General features: G+C 38.8%; 1 protein-coding gene across 1 annotated transcript in view; it reads right to left on the reverse strand.

The window, feature by feature from the left end:
• WDR89 (WD repeat domain 89) overlaps nucleotides 1–17,051 on the reverse strand; it is a 36,847-nt gene extending 19,796 nt beyond the window's left edge. Inside the window, exon 1 of the mRNA XM_069465047.1 lies at nucleotides 17,007–17,051. The gene's annotated coding sequence lies outside the window, so the exon portion shown is untranslated. The remainder of the gene's footprint in view (nucleotides 1–17,006) is intronic.
• Between the last annotated feature and the right edge of the window lie 1,721 nt (nucleotides 17,052–18,772).

Below are 18,772 nucleotides of genomic sequence, written 5' to 3' on the forward strand. Positions count from 1 at the left end.
AAAACCCTTATACTCTGCTGGTGGGCATGTGAAATGTTGCAGCCACTGTGGAAAACAGTTTGGCAGTTTCTCATAAAGTTACACATATGTTCAGGTAAAAATTTGAACATGAATGTTCATAGCAGCATTATTCATAATAGCCAAAAAGTAGAAACAACACAAATGACCATCAACCAATGAATGGATAAACAAAATGTGGCATATGTATCCATACATTAGAATATTATTTGACCACTAAAAAAAAATGAAGTACTGATACATGCTTCAACATGGATGAATCTTGAAAACATTATGCTATGTGCAAGAAGCCAGATACAAAAGATCTCATATTGTATGATTCCACATACAGGAAATATCCAGAATAAGGAAATCTATAAAGACAGAAAGTAGATTAATGATTGCCAGGGACTAGGAGAAGAGGGAAATTTGGAGCGACTGCTAATAGGTATGGGGTATGTTTTGGGGGTAATGCAAAGGTTCCGGAATTAGATAGTGGAGATACATAGAGTTCTAAAAAAAGAAAAGAAAAGAAAATCCACTGACCACAGAGTTTGAAAGAAAAAGAAACAAAAAGAAAAAAGTAGATAGTGGTGATGGTTGTATAACACTGTGACACTAAAAACCATGTAATTGTATACTTTTAAATGGTGAATTCTGTCCCATCAGTAATGCCTCATGTTTTTTAATTTAAATAAAAAACACCTATGATCAAAATGTTAAAAGATCAAGTAGATGGAAGATTTCAGCAGAAAGATAGAAACTGCAAGAAAAAGTCAAATGGAATTGTTAGTAATAAAAAAAAACCATATAAGAGATGAAGAATTCTTTCAAAGGGCTTATCAGTTGACTCAAAATGGCTGGGGGAAGAATCAGTGAACTTTAAGATAGGGAAACAAAAATTATCCAAACTGAAACGTTACAAGAAAAGCAAGTGGAGGGGAGCACAAAATCCACCACAGAGCTGAGGGACAATATCAAACAGTGTAACATACATGTAACTTAGTACCAAGAAAGGGCTGAAGAAATATTTAAGAGATAATAGTCAAGAATTTTCCAAAATGAGTAAAAGACAACAAACCACAGATCCAAGTAGCTCAGGATAAACACACACACACACACACACACACACACACACACCCAGATGCACTGTCAAACTGCTGAAAACCAAAAATAAAGAGAAGATCTTGAAGGCAGGCAGAGGAAAAAAAAGAAGCATCATCGGAGCAAAGATAAGAATTACTACAGACTTCTCATGAAAAACTATGCAAGTCGGAGAACAAAGGAATGACACTGTAAAGCACTGAAAGGAAAGAAAAACCAACACAAAGCTCTGTATCCAACAAAAATATCTTTCAAAAAAGACTATGAAACAAAAGCTGAGAAGATTCATTATCAGCAGAACTGCAATACGAGAAATCTTAAATATAAAAGTTATTCAGGTAGAAGGAGTATGATACTAGACTGATATATGGATTGACGCAAGAAATAAAGAGCACTGGAAATGGTAAAAATTAGGGTAAATATATGACCTTTCTCTTGTAAAACTTTCCTTAAAAAATAATTGACTATCTAAAGCAAAAACTAGGCTGGGTGCAGTGCCTCAAGCCTGAGGTTTGAGACCAGCCTGAGCAAGAGTAAGACCCCTGTCTCTACTGAAAATAGAAAAATTAGGCGGGTATTGTGGTACGCACCTGTAGTCCCAGCTACTCAGGAGGCTGAGACAGGAGGATCGCTTGAGCCCAGGAGTTGGAGGCTGCTGTGAGCTAGGCTGATGCGACGGTGCTCTAGCCTGGGCAATGCAGTGAGACTCTGTCTTACAATAAAGTGACATAATGTAACATAACATAACACTCCTGGCCTCAAGCAATCCTCCCACCTCGGCCTCCCAAAACCCTGGGATTATAGGCATGAGCCACTGTCTGTATATGTACGTATATTGAAACATCACACTGTACCCTATGAATATGTACAATTATTATGTGTCAATTAAAAATAAAACTTAAAAAAAAGATGATGAAACTCTGAAGAAAAGGTAGAAGAAAAAAGGCAAACTTGAGAAATATTCAGGAGACAAAATTAATGAAACTTGGCACTAAGTGGATTTGGAAGTGAGGGGGAGGAGAAAAAAGGAGGAGGAAAAAGTGAATCCAAAAATCAAGAAAAAGGGGCTGGCCGGGCGCGGTGGCTCACGCCTGTAATCCTAGCACTCTGGGAGGCCGAGGCGGGTGGATCGCTCAAGGTCAGGAGTTCGAGACCAGCCTGAGCAAGAGCGAGACCCCGTCTCTACTAAAAATAGAAAAAAATTATATGGACAACTAAATATATATATATAGAAAAAAATTAGCCGGGCATAGTGGCACATGCCTGTAGTCCCAGCTACTCGGGAGGCTGAGGCAGGAGGATCGCTTGAGCCCAGGAGTTTGAGGTTGCTGTGAGCTAGGCTGACGCCACGGCACTCACTCTAGCCTGGGCAACAAAGTGAGAGTCTGTCTCAAAAAAAAAAAAAAAAGAAAGAAAAAGGGGCAGAAACAAAGAAATGCCCGCAGTTTTACTCATACTAAGCCTGAGGGACTGGTGGTCGTGGCCAAAGGCAAATGTGCGGCAAATATTTAGACGTATGGTTTGTAACCCAGGGGGAAGGTATGGGATTCTGTCATCAGACTATGGGAAGCAGGCAGTACTTAAAAACTAAGAAAGTGGACGTGCCTGCTGAAGGGGAATGACACAGAATGACAGCAAACAGCAGGCCAAGAATAGAACCCTGGAACACCACTGTTTAAGGAATGGGCAGAGGAAGAAAAAAACACAAAACCATAATGGATACAAGGAAAAAAGAAATGGAAGAAAACCAGAAAAGTAGCCAAAAAGCAGCTAATATTAACTGATCATGAGTAGTCTAGGTCACTGTATCAGCCTCTTCACATGCATCGCTTCACTGAACCCTCCAAATAATTCTAAAAGGTACTCTTTTTAATATAAATTTTTAGATGAGGGAACCAAGGCTTAGAGAGATAGGTACTGTATAGTAGTTGAGAGAATGGGTGTACAGCCAGACTGCCAGGGTTCAAATCCTGGCTTTACCAGCTGTGTGTCTTGGTTTCCTATTCTTTAAACAGGGGATAGCAATATCAGCATTTTGGAGTTTTATAAGAAGTACATTAATTACCACATGTTAAGTGCTCAAAATGGTTCCTGACACAAAATAGCACGCAAATACAAGATAGAGAATTTCAAAGAAATGCAATATATAGTGTCAAACAATAACCTGCAAGAATAAACTAGTATTAGACATAATTTCTACCTCTTTTATATATACATAAATGTGTATATATGGACTAGATACTTCTAAGTTGAATTCATAATATGAATGTTCCCCCCAAAACGCTACCCTATGCCACCAAGCAGAAAAAGATGCTTTAACATACTAATGATTCTTTAAATTTCCATTATTTTTTTTTTTTTTTTTTTTTTGAGACAGAGTCTCACTCTGTTGCCCAGGCTAGAGTGAGTGCCGTGGCGTCAGCCTAGCTCACAGCAACCTCAAACTCCTGAGCTCAAGCAATCCTCCTGTCTCAGCCTCCCGAGTAGCTGGGACTACAGGCATGCACCACCATGCCCGGCTAATTTTTTCTATATATATTTTTAGCTGTCTATATAATTTCTTTCTATTTTTAGTAGAGGTGGGGTCTCGCTCTTGCTCAGGCTGGTCTTGAACTCCTGAGCTCGAACGATCCGCCCACCTCGGCCTCCCAGAGTGCTAGGATTACAGGCGTGAGCCACCGCGCCCGGCCTAAATTTCCATTATTAATCAGTGGTTGAAATAAGATTAAGCCACAGTGAGTGAGGCTGACACTGGACAGCTTATAATTATGTCAACATATCTCTCATACAATAAGGCAATATTTTATAAATACTGACAGCCAGTGACACTTTCTTTTATATTTTGACATAGATTTACTATTTAATACTCCAAATTAGAATATCCAAAACAAATATGTTGAAGTAGAATTCAAAAAAGTGGTAAAACCCTTAAATATTTATAGATTGTATAATACTCATGTAAAGATATAGTAAGACCAGCTCTTTTAAGCAATGTGGGAAGATCAGAATCTAGTAAGTTCTAAACTCATTTCCTCTCTTCTGAACACAGTAAATGATGCTGATACCACAAAAAAAAAAAAAAAAGACATAATTATTGAACTATCCTATAAGGGCCAGGTATTATTATTATTATTATTTCATAGATTTGATGTAATGAATAAAAGGGACTGAAAATAATGTACGGTCAATTGTAACTTTACTGAACATATGAATTAGACTTAAGCTATCAAACTCTGTTTTAATACTTGCTTTCCTTGCCCTTGGCATTACTTACTACTGCCATCTAGCAGCAAGTCCAAAAATTAAGAAAATTGCAAAAAAATCATTCAGGACATAACTCCAGTCTCCAAACGGAAAAATGCTTTAACATAATAATAACTTAAATTTCTGCTGTTAACCATAACTGAGATTGAACTGAATTTTCCTTAGAAATTCCTTCTTCCCCTGGCAACATGAATTATTACCTCCATATGAACTCCTAGATTTTACCCCCAAACCTGATCTCTCCCAAAAATTTCAATCCCATATTTCTAATGTCTGCCTAGACCCATATACCTGGACGTGCTGTCAGAACTTCAAATTAAATATGTAACCAAGATGTAACTCACATAGCTGTATGCTCTATCCTTGTTAACTGCACAATCTTTTCAATCATGCAGGCTCAAAATCTCAGAATCATTGATTAAAATGGAAGCAAAGGATAAGAGTCAACGAGCTTACAAATCCTGCCTTGTAAATCACCCTTCACATCCATTTCCTGGCTGTTTGCCCTGCCATTAGTCTCCATTAGTGTCTCATGACCTCTCCTCTGCAACTGCAATAATCTCCTATGTGTCAGCAAAGTAGGACAGGATCATTTCATTTAACATCATCTAACTGGTTCCTGGACAAAGATGACAAGAATAGGACAAATTCTTACTTCCCACAGGAGAAGTTTCATATAAAAGAGTTTTGTTCTTAGAAACTAACTTCATGTCATCAAAAATACTGAAATCATTAACTGAGAAATAAAAGCAAATACAGTTAACCCTTTAACAACATAGGTTTGAACTTCCAGAGTCCACTCATACTTGGATTTCAAACTCGGATTGAGAAACCTGCATATGCAGAGGGCTGACTGCGGGATTTGAGTATGCCCAGATTTTGTATGTGGGAGGACAATCTTCCCCCAACCCCGCATATACCTAGGGACCACTGTATATGATTTCACAAACATTTCCTAAGTACACAAAAGTAAATTCTTAATTTTTAGAAAGTATCATAATACATTATTTTATTATTTCTGCATAGGCTATAGATATTGAGTGAAAGTTTGAACATGTGAATTACTTGCTGTATTTTATAGACACATCAATATTTTAATGGGTAAAATGTGTTAGTTTACCCAGTAAAATATTTTTCCCACAATACAACTACAAAAACGGTTACTATTATACTTTTTCCAGGAATCCTGCATCCTTAAGTTATCTAGATCCTACCCATGCTTCAAGATCTAGCTCAAATTCTGCTGGTACTGTAACATCTTAACCTAGCATAGTGAGTTTCTATGTCCTCAGAATGCTGAAATATTGTGTTGAATATTGATATACTAAATTTATTGAAATGTTATTTATCTCTACATTTTACACATTTATCTACATTTTACACACTTATATTTGTTGCTCCCTACTGTAGAGCACAAACTTCTTAACGACAGGAAGCATGTTTTCCAATTCTTTTATATCAATCCTCTACCAGCCTGAGGCTAACTCGACAAAATCCTACTTCTGGTAAGAGGAATACGGAAATAAAAACACACACAAAATACACTAAAAAGAGGAAGACAAGTAGGCAAAGATAAGGAAATACACATACATGCAAAACAATGACAGTTTAAACAGGAAAAGACTCACAAAAACAATCTTCAAGCCTCAGAGACAGCTACCGCCCCCCACCCACCTTTTTTATGGAGAAAGCAAGGCTGCTCTTACATAAGAAATAAACTGAATAGTAACAATATTGATAAAACATCCACAATCGCAGCTTTAAGATCACTTCACCCCAACCTTCTAAAGTCTCAGAAAACCCAATGAAGGCATAATTGAGGAAGCTAAGGAAAGATTTGGAAACATCACCATATAGTCTTACACAGTACCCTATATGTAGAATACATTCAATAAACACTTGATGGTTTGAATGTAATTTAATAGCTAGTCCTAGAAAGCCAAATTCTGGAATTAATATGTTCAAAATGTTACTTTTCTTTCACAAAATACTTTATATAGGATCAAACTATCTCAAATTTCCAGAATGCAGTTAAGCATTATACTATGTGCTTTGTTTTATATGATATAAACATGATTTTGATGCAAAAAATACATCCATTATTTTAACCATTCAAGATTTTTAAAAATCAACCACATGATTCATAAATTGCATTCTTCCTATTTTTAGAATAGCTCAGAGGATTTGTGTGATTCTCAAACTCCTTTCTTAGTTCCTAAGAAAAACCTTAATTTGATTTTATAATCTCGGGGAAAAACAGGGAGAAAGTTTAAACAGAATGGAACAGCTTCATAAAAGTAATTCAGTGATACATTAAATATGAGTTAATGATAGGCTAATGGAACCACAGGAGAATAAAGAAAGATCAACCAATGTGAAAAATTTAGCTTTAACACCTATTCTTGTGTCTGTCTTCCTTTTTTGAGAATAGATTGCTGTCACCTATGCTAACAACTTTCAGTCTGAGTAATGCAGGGCTGGAGGATCCACGAAGAAAGGAAAGGGCTCTGACAGAATCAGGACCAAAATAAAAATATTCTAACAAAAGCCAAGAACTGGAAACATGTTGGGAAATGAAGGGATCATCTCTAGATGGACCTAGTCAACATGACGGAGTTGAAGAGGTGTGACTGCAGAAAAGGAGGGAGTATTTTAACAAGTAAAAGATCTGTAATGGTCTGGTGACAGGTGCACTAAAAGCTCCAACTTCGGCATTATACAATTCATCCATGTAACAAGAACACTTGTACCCCTAATATTTTGAAATAAAAATTACAAAAACAAAACAACAACAAAAATAAGATCTTCACTGGACATGTGGAAGCTTACTTTTTGGGGGGGTGTGACCTTCAGTAAATCACAGACCCTATCTGAACCTTGATCTCCTCATATTACCACTTGTTCTATTTGCTGGTTCTTTCTGTAATGCATCCAAGACGTACCAGTAACTAACATGTATTAAATTCTGGCTATATGCCAGGCACTGTTGGAAATATATGCAGTATACATAACAGTATATATGCATTATATGTAGCAGTATATATAATAGTTTGTATGCATTATATCTCATTTAGCCTTCCAGACAATCCTATAAAATAGGTACACTTACTTCCCGTAATTAGGAAAGCATGGCTTAGAAAGGATTGATAATTTACCAAATATTGCTTAGTTCACAGAAGCAGAGCAAGGACTGGAACTCAAATCTGATTCCAGAGCCCACACTCTTAACTATTTTCTTACACTCCTCTCAAATGATATAAAGCAGCAGTCCCCAACCTTTTTAGCACCAGGGACCAGTTTCATGGAAGACAATTTTTCCACGGACTGGGTTGGGGGAGGGGTATGGTTTTGGGATGATTCAAGTGCCTTACATTTATTGTGCACTTTATTTCTATTATTATTACATTGTAATACATAATGAAATAATTATACAACTCACCCTAATGCAGAATCAGTGGGAGGCCTGCGCTTGTTTTCTTGCAACTAGATGGTCCCATCTGGGAATGATGGGAGACAGTGACACCGGAAGTGTGTAGCTTATGTCCACTTTACTCCATAATCTCATTTTGGTTGCTGTCACTGCAGAAAACCCTGCTTCACAAAGACAGGATGTTGGAAATGGAAGCAGGCTTTTCAGTGCTCTTGTGGCAATCTCAGGATATTCCACCTTGACTTTAACTCCAAATATATGGAGATTTGAAATTCTCTCAAACATACTTTTAAGGCCACCATCATTTGTCATCTCAAGCAGTTAATCCTCTTCTAGCACAGACAAAGTCGATTCACCTGGCTTATTCACAAATGGGTCATGGATCCATTCCTTCTCAGTTCGGGGGTCTTTTGTGGTTGGGAAGTAAACACAGTTATCATTCTCCCCTGAAGTGACAGATTGAGTTCATTGAGCATGTTGAATATGTCACACAAGTAAGCAAGTTTTGCGACCCATTCTGTGTCACTGAAATGTGCTGCCAGTCATGACTGTTTTTCTAAAAGAAATCTCTGGAGTAGCTCTCATAACTCAAAAACTCTTGAGAAAGCTACCTCACTTCTGTCTATAAGAGAAGAGGTGTGTGCTCTGTGTCCATTTCCTCACAGAGCTGCACAAACAGACATGAGTTAAGTTACTTTAATGTGGTTGATAATTTTAATCACATCCTACAAAACATTGTTTAGTTCAGGTGACATTTTTCGGCTAGCCAGCATTTCTCCATGGATGACACACTGCACAGACTCACATTCAGAAGCGAACTCCTTGACCTGTGTAGTGAAACCAGAAAGCTGTCCAGTCATGGCAGCAGCTCCGTCCATGCACATACCGACACAAAATGACCATTTTGGTTTTCCTGATATGTAATCATTCAAAGACTTGAATAGTTCCGTAGCTGTGGTGCTGGTAGGCAAAAAAAGGGCACATAATTGGCCAGGTGCAGTGGTTCACACCTGTAATCCCAGCACTCTGGGAGGCAGAGGCAAGAGGATCAATTGAGCTCAGGAGCTCGAGACCAACCTGAGCAAGAGCAAGACTTTGTCTCTACTAAAAATAGAAAAATTAGCCGGGCGTGGTGGTGTCTGCCCGTAATCCTAACTACCTGGGAGGCTGAGGCAGAAGAATCGCTTGAGCCCAGGAGTTTGAGGGTGCTGTGAGCTAGGCTGATGCCAAGGCACTCTAGCCCAGGTGACAGAGTGAGACTCCATCTCAAAAAAAAGTGCATATATCCTCATGCAAATATCCTCCTGAAAACTAAAACTACATCACACAAAAACAAGTACTGTTGCCTTGTTGTGAACATCAGTAGACTTATCCACCTAGATTGCATACCACAGTGACTCTTAATCCTCTCTAACAATTGTACCTCGATATCCTCTGCTATTTCATCAATTCATCTAATTATGGTGCGAGCCAAAAGAGGAACACATGCCACCTTTTGAACTGCAGCCTCTCCTAAAAGTTCATGGCAAATGTCCTTAGCAGCAGGAAGGATCAACTCTTCACCAGTAGTAAACGGCTTCTTAGCTTTAGCAATGCAGTTAGCCACTAAGAATAATGTTCTCAGTGTAGACACATTTGATGAAGTGGTGGCCTTCAATAATTGCTTCTGTTCTTCATGTTCACATTCTTTTCTTTTGAAAAACTCCAACGGCTTGTCTTTTAATGCAAGGTGCTTGGTCTCCATGTGGCAAAGCAGTTTTGAAGGTTTCATGGCTTTGTTGGATAGGCCACTGCCACGTATTACACAAAGCAAGCTTTGAGAATGTGAATCACCTGTTGCAATGAATCTGTTATTTAAGGAGGACTCCTGGAATATTTTTTTTAAATGCAGCTTTCATTTTGTTGGGAGTCTTAGTGTGTTCTGCTGTCACATCATTGGATCTTTCTCCCTTTTCAAAGAAGTCTCTAGCAACGTTTGTTTTTTACTCATTTCTGCTAGGGTTAGCTTGTGGGCTTACCAAAACTGTGCCTGAGACAAGTGCACCATGGATAGAAGTGGCAAATAAAATAATGGGCAGGCCACACGCAGACTAAAATAAGTGTCAGACTCTGACTTTAAGCCTGCCACCAGATGCAGCAGTATAATTGAAGTAAGATGCTCACTTGACACTATAAAGCCTGCCACCAGATGCAGCTTAATTGTCACTTGCCACTCAATGATAGGGTTTCCATATGAGTCTGCAAGCAATTGATTTATTATGGTCTCGGTGCAATCAAACCTCTCTGCTAATGATAATCTGTATTTGCTGCCCTCCCCAGCGCTAGCATCACCTCAGCTCTACCTCAGATCATCAGGCATTAATTCTCATAAGAAGCACGCAACCTAGATCTCTCACACGTGCATTTTACAGTAGGGTTCGCACTCCTATGAGAATCTAATGCTGCCGCTGATCTGACAGAAGGCGGAGCTCAGGCGGTGATGCGAGCGATGGGAAGCAGCTGTAAGTACAGGTGAAGCTTTGCTCACTTGCCTGTTACTCACCTCCAGCTGTGCAGCCCAGTTCCTAACAGACCTCAGGCTGGTATTGCTCCATGGCCCGGAAGTTGAGGACCACAGATATAAAGGACATATTTTACAAACCATTTTACAATAGTCATTCAAATGCAAAGTGTTCTCAGAATTCTTATTTGTACTAACTGAAATAAATAAATCTTAAGTCAAACCAAGCAACATACAATTAAAATATTTAAAGCATATACATATGGAAATCCTTAAAACTAATCAACATTTTTCTTAAGATGATGGAAATATCAATGTTATGAAATCCAGTGCAAACTGTGGTTGCCTGAGCCAAACATACAAGTTTCCAAGTATCTATAGGCTTAAAGAAAGAGTATCAGTTGTAAGACATAATAAATTAAAAATATCAGGCCGGGAGCGGTGGCTCACGCCTGTAATCCTAGCACTCTGGGAGGCCGAGGCGGGTGGATCGCTCGAGGTCAGGAGTTCAAGACCAGCCTGAGCAAGAGTGAGACCCCGTCTCTACTAAAAATAGAAAGAAATTATATGGACAACTAAAAAATACATATATATACACAAAAAATTAGCCAGGCATGGTGGCGCATGCCTGTAGTCCCAGCTACTCGGGAGACTGAGGCAGTAGGATCGCTTGAGCCCAGGAGTTTGAGGTTGCTGTGAGCTAGACTGACGCCACGGCACTCACTTTAGCCCGGGCAACAGAGTGAGACTCTGTCTCAAAAAAAATAAAATAAAATAAAAATAAAAAAAATAAAAAAAATAAAAATATCAGCCATCCTCTGAAGCTTTCTCTCTTTGCTATTATTTCCCATTAATACTTGATAAATTACAACTAATAAAATCAACAAGAAAAAAATTATTAACAGTTTGTCAGGCACCATTTTGAGCACTTCAAATATTCACTCACTGAATTTTCCTAACATTCTATGAGGCACTTATTATTATCCAATTTCACAGATAGGGAAACTAAAGCACAGAGTAGTTACAAATAAATAGCCCAAGATCACACAGCTAATAACTGAAGCCAGAATACAACCCAGGCAGTTTCTGTGCTCTTAACCACTAGCTTTGCTGCAATTCAAGGCTATTCTTTTTTAAAAGCCAATAAAACAATAACGATCAGGATGAATATCCACAAAGAGAATGGAACCATCACTTAGTCAATATATACAGACTAACACTAAAAAACACGTAAAAGAAATATCTTAACTGACACAATAGATTAAATTATCAAGAAAATATTTTAAACTATAATGGTACACCAAGCTTATCAGTCTTTGGAGAGCTTTCTTTTAATTTTCCCATGAACTTGCAGAGTTAAAAAGCCAAAATGAAATTTGAAGGCATACCAAATAGACTTGACGGAATTTTTATCATTTTTTGGTTGTCAACTTACAAAGAAGCAAAACTGTGCTAGAGGTTTCTAAAAACAAACAAACAAAAAAATCACATGAACTGGTGGAGTTCACAACAGAATTAATGCTAAATTTGAACCCTTTTAAGGTACAGTAAATAATATAACCTTATAACCTTATATTTTATGAAAGAATTTCACATTTTACAAAGGACTACAGTATTTATCATTTTGTCTGATTCTCACAACTCTGTGAGTTAAGTAGGATTAGTACTCTTATTCCTATTTTACAAATGAGTAAAGCTCAGAAAAGTTATATATTTTACATGGTCTAGACAGATCCTGTAACCCCAAGTGATCCTTCTATCACACCATTCTGCCAACAATTTTATGCTTTACACTTGTTATTACATAAAGATTAATGTTTAGCCAAAAGACCTGGAAAATACAATAGAACATACAATGGAGTATTTTCTTCTTTAAAATGTTAACAGAGTTTTACTAATTATCACTAGCTACACAATTTATCTAGCTAGAATGATGAACCAGTTGGCCCTGCCAAAATGAACTTGGAATACAAGAAAAATCTGCATTTAAAGCTAAGTGAATCCAATTTTAAATGCTTAAATGTGAAATAATGTGGCCCTATAACATACTATTTTTGAGGAGTTTAAAAAAAACCACTTCTAGGCCGGGCGCAGTGGCTCACGCCTGTAATCCTAGCACTCTGGGAGGCCGAGGTGGGTGGATCGTTTGAGCTCAGGAGTTCGAGACCAGCCTGAGCAAGAGTGAGACCCCATCTCTACTAAAAATAGAAAGAAATTATATGGACAGCTAAAAATATATATAGAAAATATTAGCCGGGCATGGTGGTGCATGCCTGTAGTCCCAGCTACTTGGGAGGTTGAGACAGGAGGATCGCTTGAGCCCAGGAGTTGGAGGTTGCTGTGAGCTAGGCTGATGCGATGGTGCTCTAGCCTGGGCAATGCAGTGAGACTCTCTCTCAAAAAAAAAAAAAAAAATCACTTCTAACTATCATTCATCTCAGTCACTGACATTTATTCTAAACAAAGTAAGACAACTGGCTAGATCAAGAAATAGAAAGGGTTGGTGAACCAAATGTGAGCATTTAACAAATAAGTGAAATAGCTTAGGTTTGGATTACCGGGGAGAATTTCTTTTGAAAAGTCATATAATTAATCAAAAAAATCCCCAATAAACTGTACTTACAGCGTACAAAAATAAAAACTTTGTGGCTTATACACTGCATACTGTATCCTCACATATCAAAGTTAGATGGCAGACTACCACATTGGGCTTGCAAAGGAGTTGGCCCAAAACTAGGCTAAAAAAAAATTTTTTTTTGGAAAAAGTTTATGGGAATATTGTGGAATTTTTTCTTTGTCCTCACTTTACTATACATGAGAGTAACTTGACCTGGTCCTCTGTAAATTGTTGACACAGGATCCATGCTGGAAAAGTGTAAGAGACCGAGGCTGGCTATCTATACAAACAGAACAAGGAGAAATGGCTCCATTGCATTGTTAGTGCCGGGTACAGACTTTATCACGGCAAAGGATGTGAGGCTTTTTTTGTGGGCCTAACAATACAGGTCTGGAGCCAGCTTAAAAAGAACTTTATCCAACATAACTGTCTACAGAGACCCTTGTATGACAATGGAGTTTATAGGGTGAAGAAACTAACAGGTGAAAACTAAGAGCTGCAAACAAGTTGTAAGCAGCTGGCTAGAGGTTCCACCCCTTATAGCAGAGACTGCTAACACATCAGCTGATCACCAGGCACACAACTAAACTAGTCAGGTGTGGCTATGTGACAGACTTCTAGCCAATGGAAGGCAAGAAAACTGTAGATCACTTCCAGGTGGGGTCCACAGAAACTTCTAACGTGTTTTTCCTTGCTTTCCCATTCCTACTCCATGAAAAAAGCAGGTATTTCCTGGTTAGTTATTATACATTGAATGCCTAATCAGAGCTGGATTTTTTCATATATTATCTTATTCCAACCTATCTATACTGAATGGTAACAAACCCAACTCAATCAGATCCTAACTCCTAAGAATTATGAATTTCAGAGAGTGCAACAGATGGCTGTCTTCTTCTGAAGATACGACAAAAAACTGAAGTCATGAGAGCTACTGTCTTTGTGGGGGAAGTGGAGGGGATCAGAAGAGTTCTTGCATCCTCAAAGGCAAGGGGCCATCAATCCAGTTCTCCATGAAGCCTACTGCAGATTCAAAGTTAGGAGCAACAGGACCCAGAGTCTGTCTTTAGTTGGTTAAATGGTTTTCTTATAATGGAATTCCCATCACCTGAAGTTATGCTTCTTAAAATGGGGGATGCAAACCTGTGACTACAGTAAATTTGAAATTATCAGAAGCTACAGAATAAACAGCATGCTCTCTTCCTAGAAGAGCAATGTTTTGATGTGATGAATAATTCAAAACAGGATCAACAATGAACATATTATAAAACTGAATGCAAAAGTCACATGAATTTTTAAGGTTGAAGATTAGAATTCAAAGCAATCTCAATCTTCTAAAGTGTTAATTCAGGCTTTGTGTCTAAATATCACAAGAATATTCATTTACCTCTGCTGTTAAAAAGCTACTCCAGGCCGGTGCGGTGGCTCACGCCTGTAATCCTAGCACTTTGGGAGGCCGAGGCGGGTGGATCGCTTGAGGTCAGGAGTTCGAGACCAGCCTGAGCAAGAACAAGACCCCGTCTCTACTAAAAATAGAAAGAAATGATTTGGACAGCTAAAAATCTATATAGAAAAGAATTAGCCGGGCATGGTTGGCACATGCCTGTAGTCCCAGCTACTCGGGAGGCTGAGGCAGAGGATCGCTTAAGCCCAGGAGTTTGAGGTTGCTGTGAGCTAGGCTGACGCCACGGCACTCACTCTAGCCCGGGCAACAAAGCGAGACTCTGTCTCAAAAAAAAAAAAAAAAAAAAAAAAAAAAAAGCTACTCCAATGGAAAAGGTGGAGAAGCACCAACTTGTGGTAAGAACCTTAGGTTCTTTTCATAGTAATCTGAAAGTCTAACTCACCAGTCATTTAACACATTAACTGCCATGTGAGTTATATTTAACTCATGCTAGTTTTGAGCCTGGGGCCTTATGAAGCATGCATAACTCACACGTCTCTTTACCTTGAGTCGAGTGAACTATTTTTCAAGTTGGGTATAACTGACGTACAGAAAACAATGAAAAACAACAAATTTTTCATTAAATTAGAAAGAATCATTTTGTTTTCGAAGTTTTTATTCTATTTTCATAATAAACACTGTGGCCTCAAAGAAAAATTTTTTTTTTCTAGTGTGGTAGTCAATGTGTTAATGTGAATGGTTTCTTTTATAACCCCTATGAGACTTTAAACTGCACCAGGATAGGACGTTTTACTCTTATTTATATCATTTGTGGTAGGGCCAAATAATAGCCCCCCAAGAAACCTAGATCCTAATTCCTGAACCCATGAATGTTTCATTATAGGACAAAAGGGACTTTACAAATGTAATGAAAAATCATGAGATGGAGAGGTTATCCTGGATTATGTGGGTGGGCCCTACATGTAACATAAGTGACCTCAAATCAGAAGGAGATTAGACTACAGAAGAGATATGATGGAAGCAGAGATTGCAGTGATGTGCTTTGCATAAATGAGCCACAACTAAAGGAATACAGGTGACCATTAGATGCTGAAAAAGGCAAGAAAGTGGATCTTCCTCTGAAAGCTTCCAGAAGTAATCAGTCCTTCAACACCTTGACTTTTGCCCAATGAAAATGATTTCATACTTCTGACCTCCTGAACTAATAAAGAATAAATGAGTGTTGTTTTAAGTCACTAAGTTTGTGGTAATTTGGTACAGGAGCCATCATATGGCTCCTTAATACACCCTTTCAATAGTTTAACCGGAATTTGCACTTATCTGCCCTAAAATATTGAATTACCATGAAGACCATTCCGGTTCATAAACATAAAAATGCTCTTATTTTTGATCCTAAATAAAAATATCTTAAATATGTAGAAATCATTGAAAATGTAGTTCTTTAGAAGTTGAGAAAAAATAGTTATGATTTTTGGTTAAAATAAGATACAACTCAAACACTGCATGGATCATGATACACTAAAAGAAAAAACTCAGAAAAGCAGTCATGTGGGCCGATTTACTTTCCCTTTTTGCTACTTGTGTACCAGTCTAAGGTACAAACCAGACAAGTAACACTTCTGCACTGACAGGGAATACTGTCCTGAACCGTGGGCAATCAGTTCACATAGGCTTATGAGATATTTCACACTTAAGTGGTACTTGGCCGCATGCTAACCTGTGCAGTACGTTCAAATGAAGAGCCTAGACTTCACAGGGAAGAATTTGAAAAGCAGAAACAATCATGTGCAGTTTACATCAGTCACTTATAGTCTATATCCACATAATTTGATCCGCACAACTCCAAGAAGTGGTCAAGTTTGGTACTGATTTCAATTCTGCGGTTGAAGAAGCTGAGGCTGACTTGTCCAGTCAAAGGGTAATAACCGGCTCTTACTTCAATATCTTTCTACTAGATCATTTTACTTTGAAAATGACAATCAATTATTCATTCCCAGGTATGTTTTATTGACGTTTTTGGTTTTTTGTGTGGAGACAGGCCTCCCAAAGTGCTGGGATTACAGGCATGAGCCACCGTGCCCGGCCTATATTGACTTTTAAAATAATTTCAAGTTAAAAAAGAAAATAGGGGCAACATGTTACAATACCACCTTTTAATTTTACGTCCGTGGAAGCCGAGTGCCACAATTTGTCAGAAACAAGAGGCAGCGATCAAACCGACGAATAATGTAATGTCTGCTTCGTCCGTGAAATGAAAACAGTACCTACCTCTTCAGACAGCTGAGTGGATTAAGTGATATCACACACGTAAAGTACTTAACATAGTAGCCGGTATCATAGCACATACTATATTACGTGCCGTCTCTTTCCAAGTGAAAATCTGCTTTCTGGCCTCGAAAAGTCCTCGCTACCCTTCCTTGAAAATTAACGAAGGGGAGATTTAGCCTTTACTGAGAAACGGACCAGATAAAGTGCTGGGGCGGTGTTGGCAACACCAGCCTGATCCGCAGAAGGGTCTCTGGGCAGGAACAGAACGGGTTTGACCCACGTGCTCCCTCCTCCCGGCACCTCTCATTTCCCGCATTGCTCCCCGCGCTACATATTCAGCGACTTTAGCTTTCTAGATTCAACCAACACTGCCACCCCGCAGCGAGAGAGCTGCCTATGCCCAGCTCGGCCCTGCAGAAAGTACCTCAGCAGCCAGACCCCGGCTGGCACCAGAGAAAACGCAAACTCCGCCGCAGTTCAGAGCAGATGACCGGAACTCCGCCCTCTACCTCTCTCATTGGGTAAATGTGAACAGGAAAATGAAGAGGATTGGTCAGCAGCAGAGAGGCGGGCCATAGCCAGGGGAAGCGCAGGAGGCGAGGGGTGGAGGGGCGAGGAATTTGCCAGTAGCGGCGCTCTCTCGCCAGCTCCCTATTAGACGAGAGCAGGGCGACTGCGCCTGCGTAGACCCAGTTTACGTAAGCGCCACAACCAGCTCCCCATACGTTACGGGAACGGAAGTTTTAGCGGTCCCATTGGTTGTGATGAAGTCGTCTGGATCCGTGGCCAATGAAGGGCAGGAATAAGGCGGGTTCGCTTCTTCTCCGGCGGACTTGACCTTTCTCCGGGTACTGGGCAGCCTGGTTCCTTTCAGCGTTTAGCTTCCACCGAGCCAAACTTGGTTGGAGAATTGTTATGGTGACTAGGAGACTTCTACTGAGGGTGAGGAATAATTTAGTAGTTAGAATCAGGCCCTGAAACAACCACATACACTCAAAGCCCAGATAATACCTCAGTGTTCGAACGCAAAGGAACCTGCCCTTCAGGCCCCCGTTGGTGTTGCTGAACGTGGCGTACGAGTTCTCTGGCTGCGCCATTGGTGAAAAGTTATCCATTTGGGGGTAGCTCCGCCTAGGCCTCGGGGTCTCTGGGATGTGTAGTCCCGGACGCTCAAGTCCCACAACTTTAAATGTGGTTGTTACAACACTTCTTCCGTGTATATATAAAGAGCGAGCATATAAATAAGTTTATATATAAAAAATACAGTTAACAACACCCACTTGACATTGTTGTTCTGATGTGTTCCGTTGGGCTTTTTTCCTTTCGTTTATAAGCACCAGTAAAGGCAAAAGTCAGGAAAAATGGAAAGATTTCATATATGTTCGTAAGATAAATGTTAGTGTTTCCAACAAACATTTCACTTCTGTGCCTGGCGCTCGGCTAGATATTCGTGATCACCGTACTAAATGGATACTAAAATTCTCTTTGTAAAATTTTTGCGATTACGGCAAACGGTCTTCGTTTTTCATATTAATGTCCACTCCAGAATATTTGAACAGTACTCTAAATTTAGCAATTATGTATACTATGATGGCATGAGTAGCAGCTGCTTACATAAATCAAGTGTTGGGAAGACACAAAGCAGAACTGGCTGCTGTCTTAACAGGAAAATAGTTCTATAGTTAAGTATGATCATAGGAAGAACATACATTGTATGTTATTAAAGATTGTATTATGATGTCTATTTTCAGCCTTTACTATAACAGGGTTTCCCTGCCTTTATTGAATCATGAACTCCTTTTACTTCTGTGACATCATTAGGAATATTTCATCATTTTTGTGTCTGGCAAAAGTAAAAATCAATTTATAATACCAAAAACTTTTCCTGAGTTGACTTTTCTAACAAATTTTAATTTTTTTCCTACTTAACATGTAATACAAACTGTTTCACTTGTATAAGAAAACACGTGATTTGGGGTATCTATAATAGTTCTACATTTCTAGATTAAAAATTAAGTACACTTTACAGGATTAAAGCAAAGCAAAAACTACTTTCATGACTGATACTTGAAATTGTTCCATTTTTGTTTTAAAAATGTCATTCTTTTTGTAATTTTTGTGTCTTATTTCTAAATGATGAGAAAAAGTTTCAGGTTGTTGTTTGTAAATGAAACATTGTAGGTCTAACCC

This window comes from Eulemur rufifrons, chromosome 2 (assembly GCF_041146395.1).
Source record: "Eulemur rufifrons isolate Redbay chromosome 2, OSU_ERuf_1, whole genome shotgun sequence".
Lineage (NCBI taxonomy): Eukaryota > Metazoa > Chordata > Mammalia > Primates > Lemuridae > Eulemur > Eulemur rufifrons.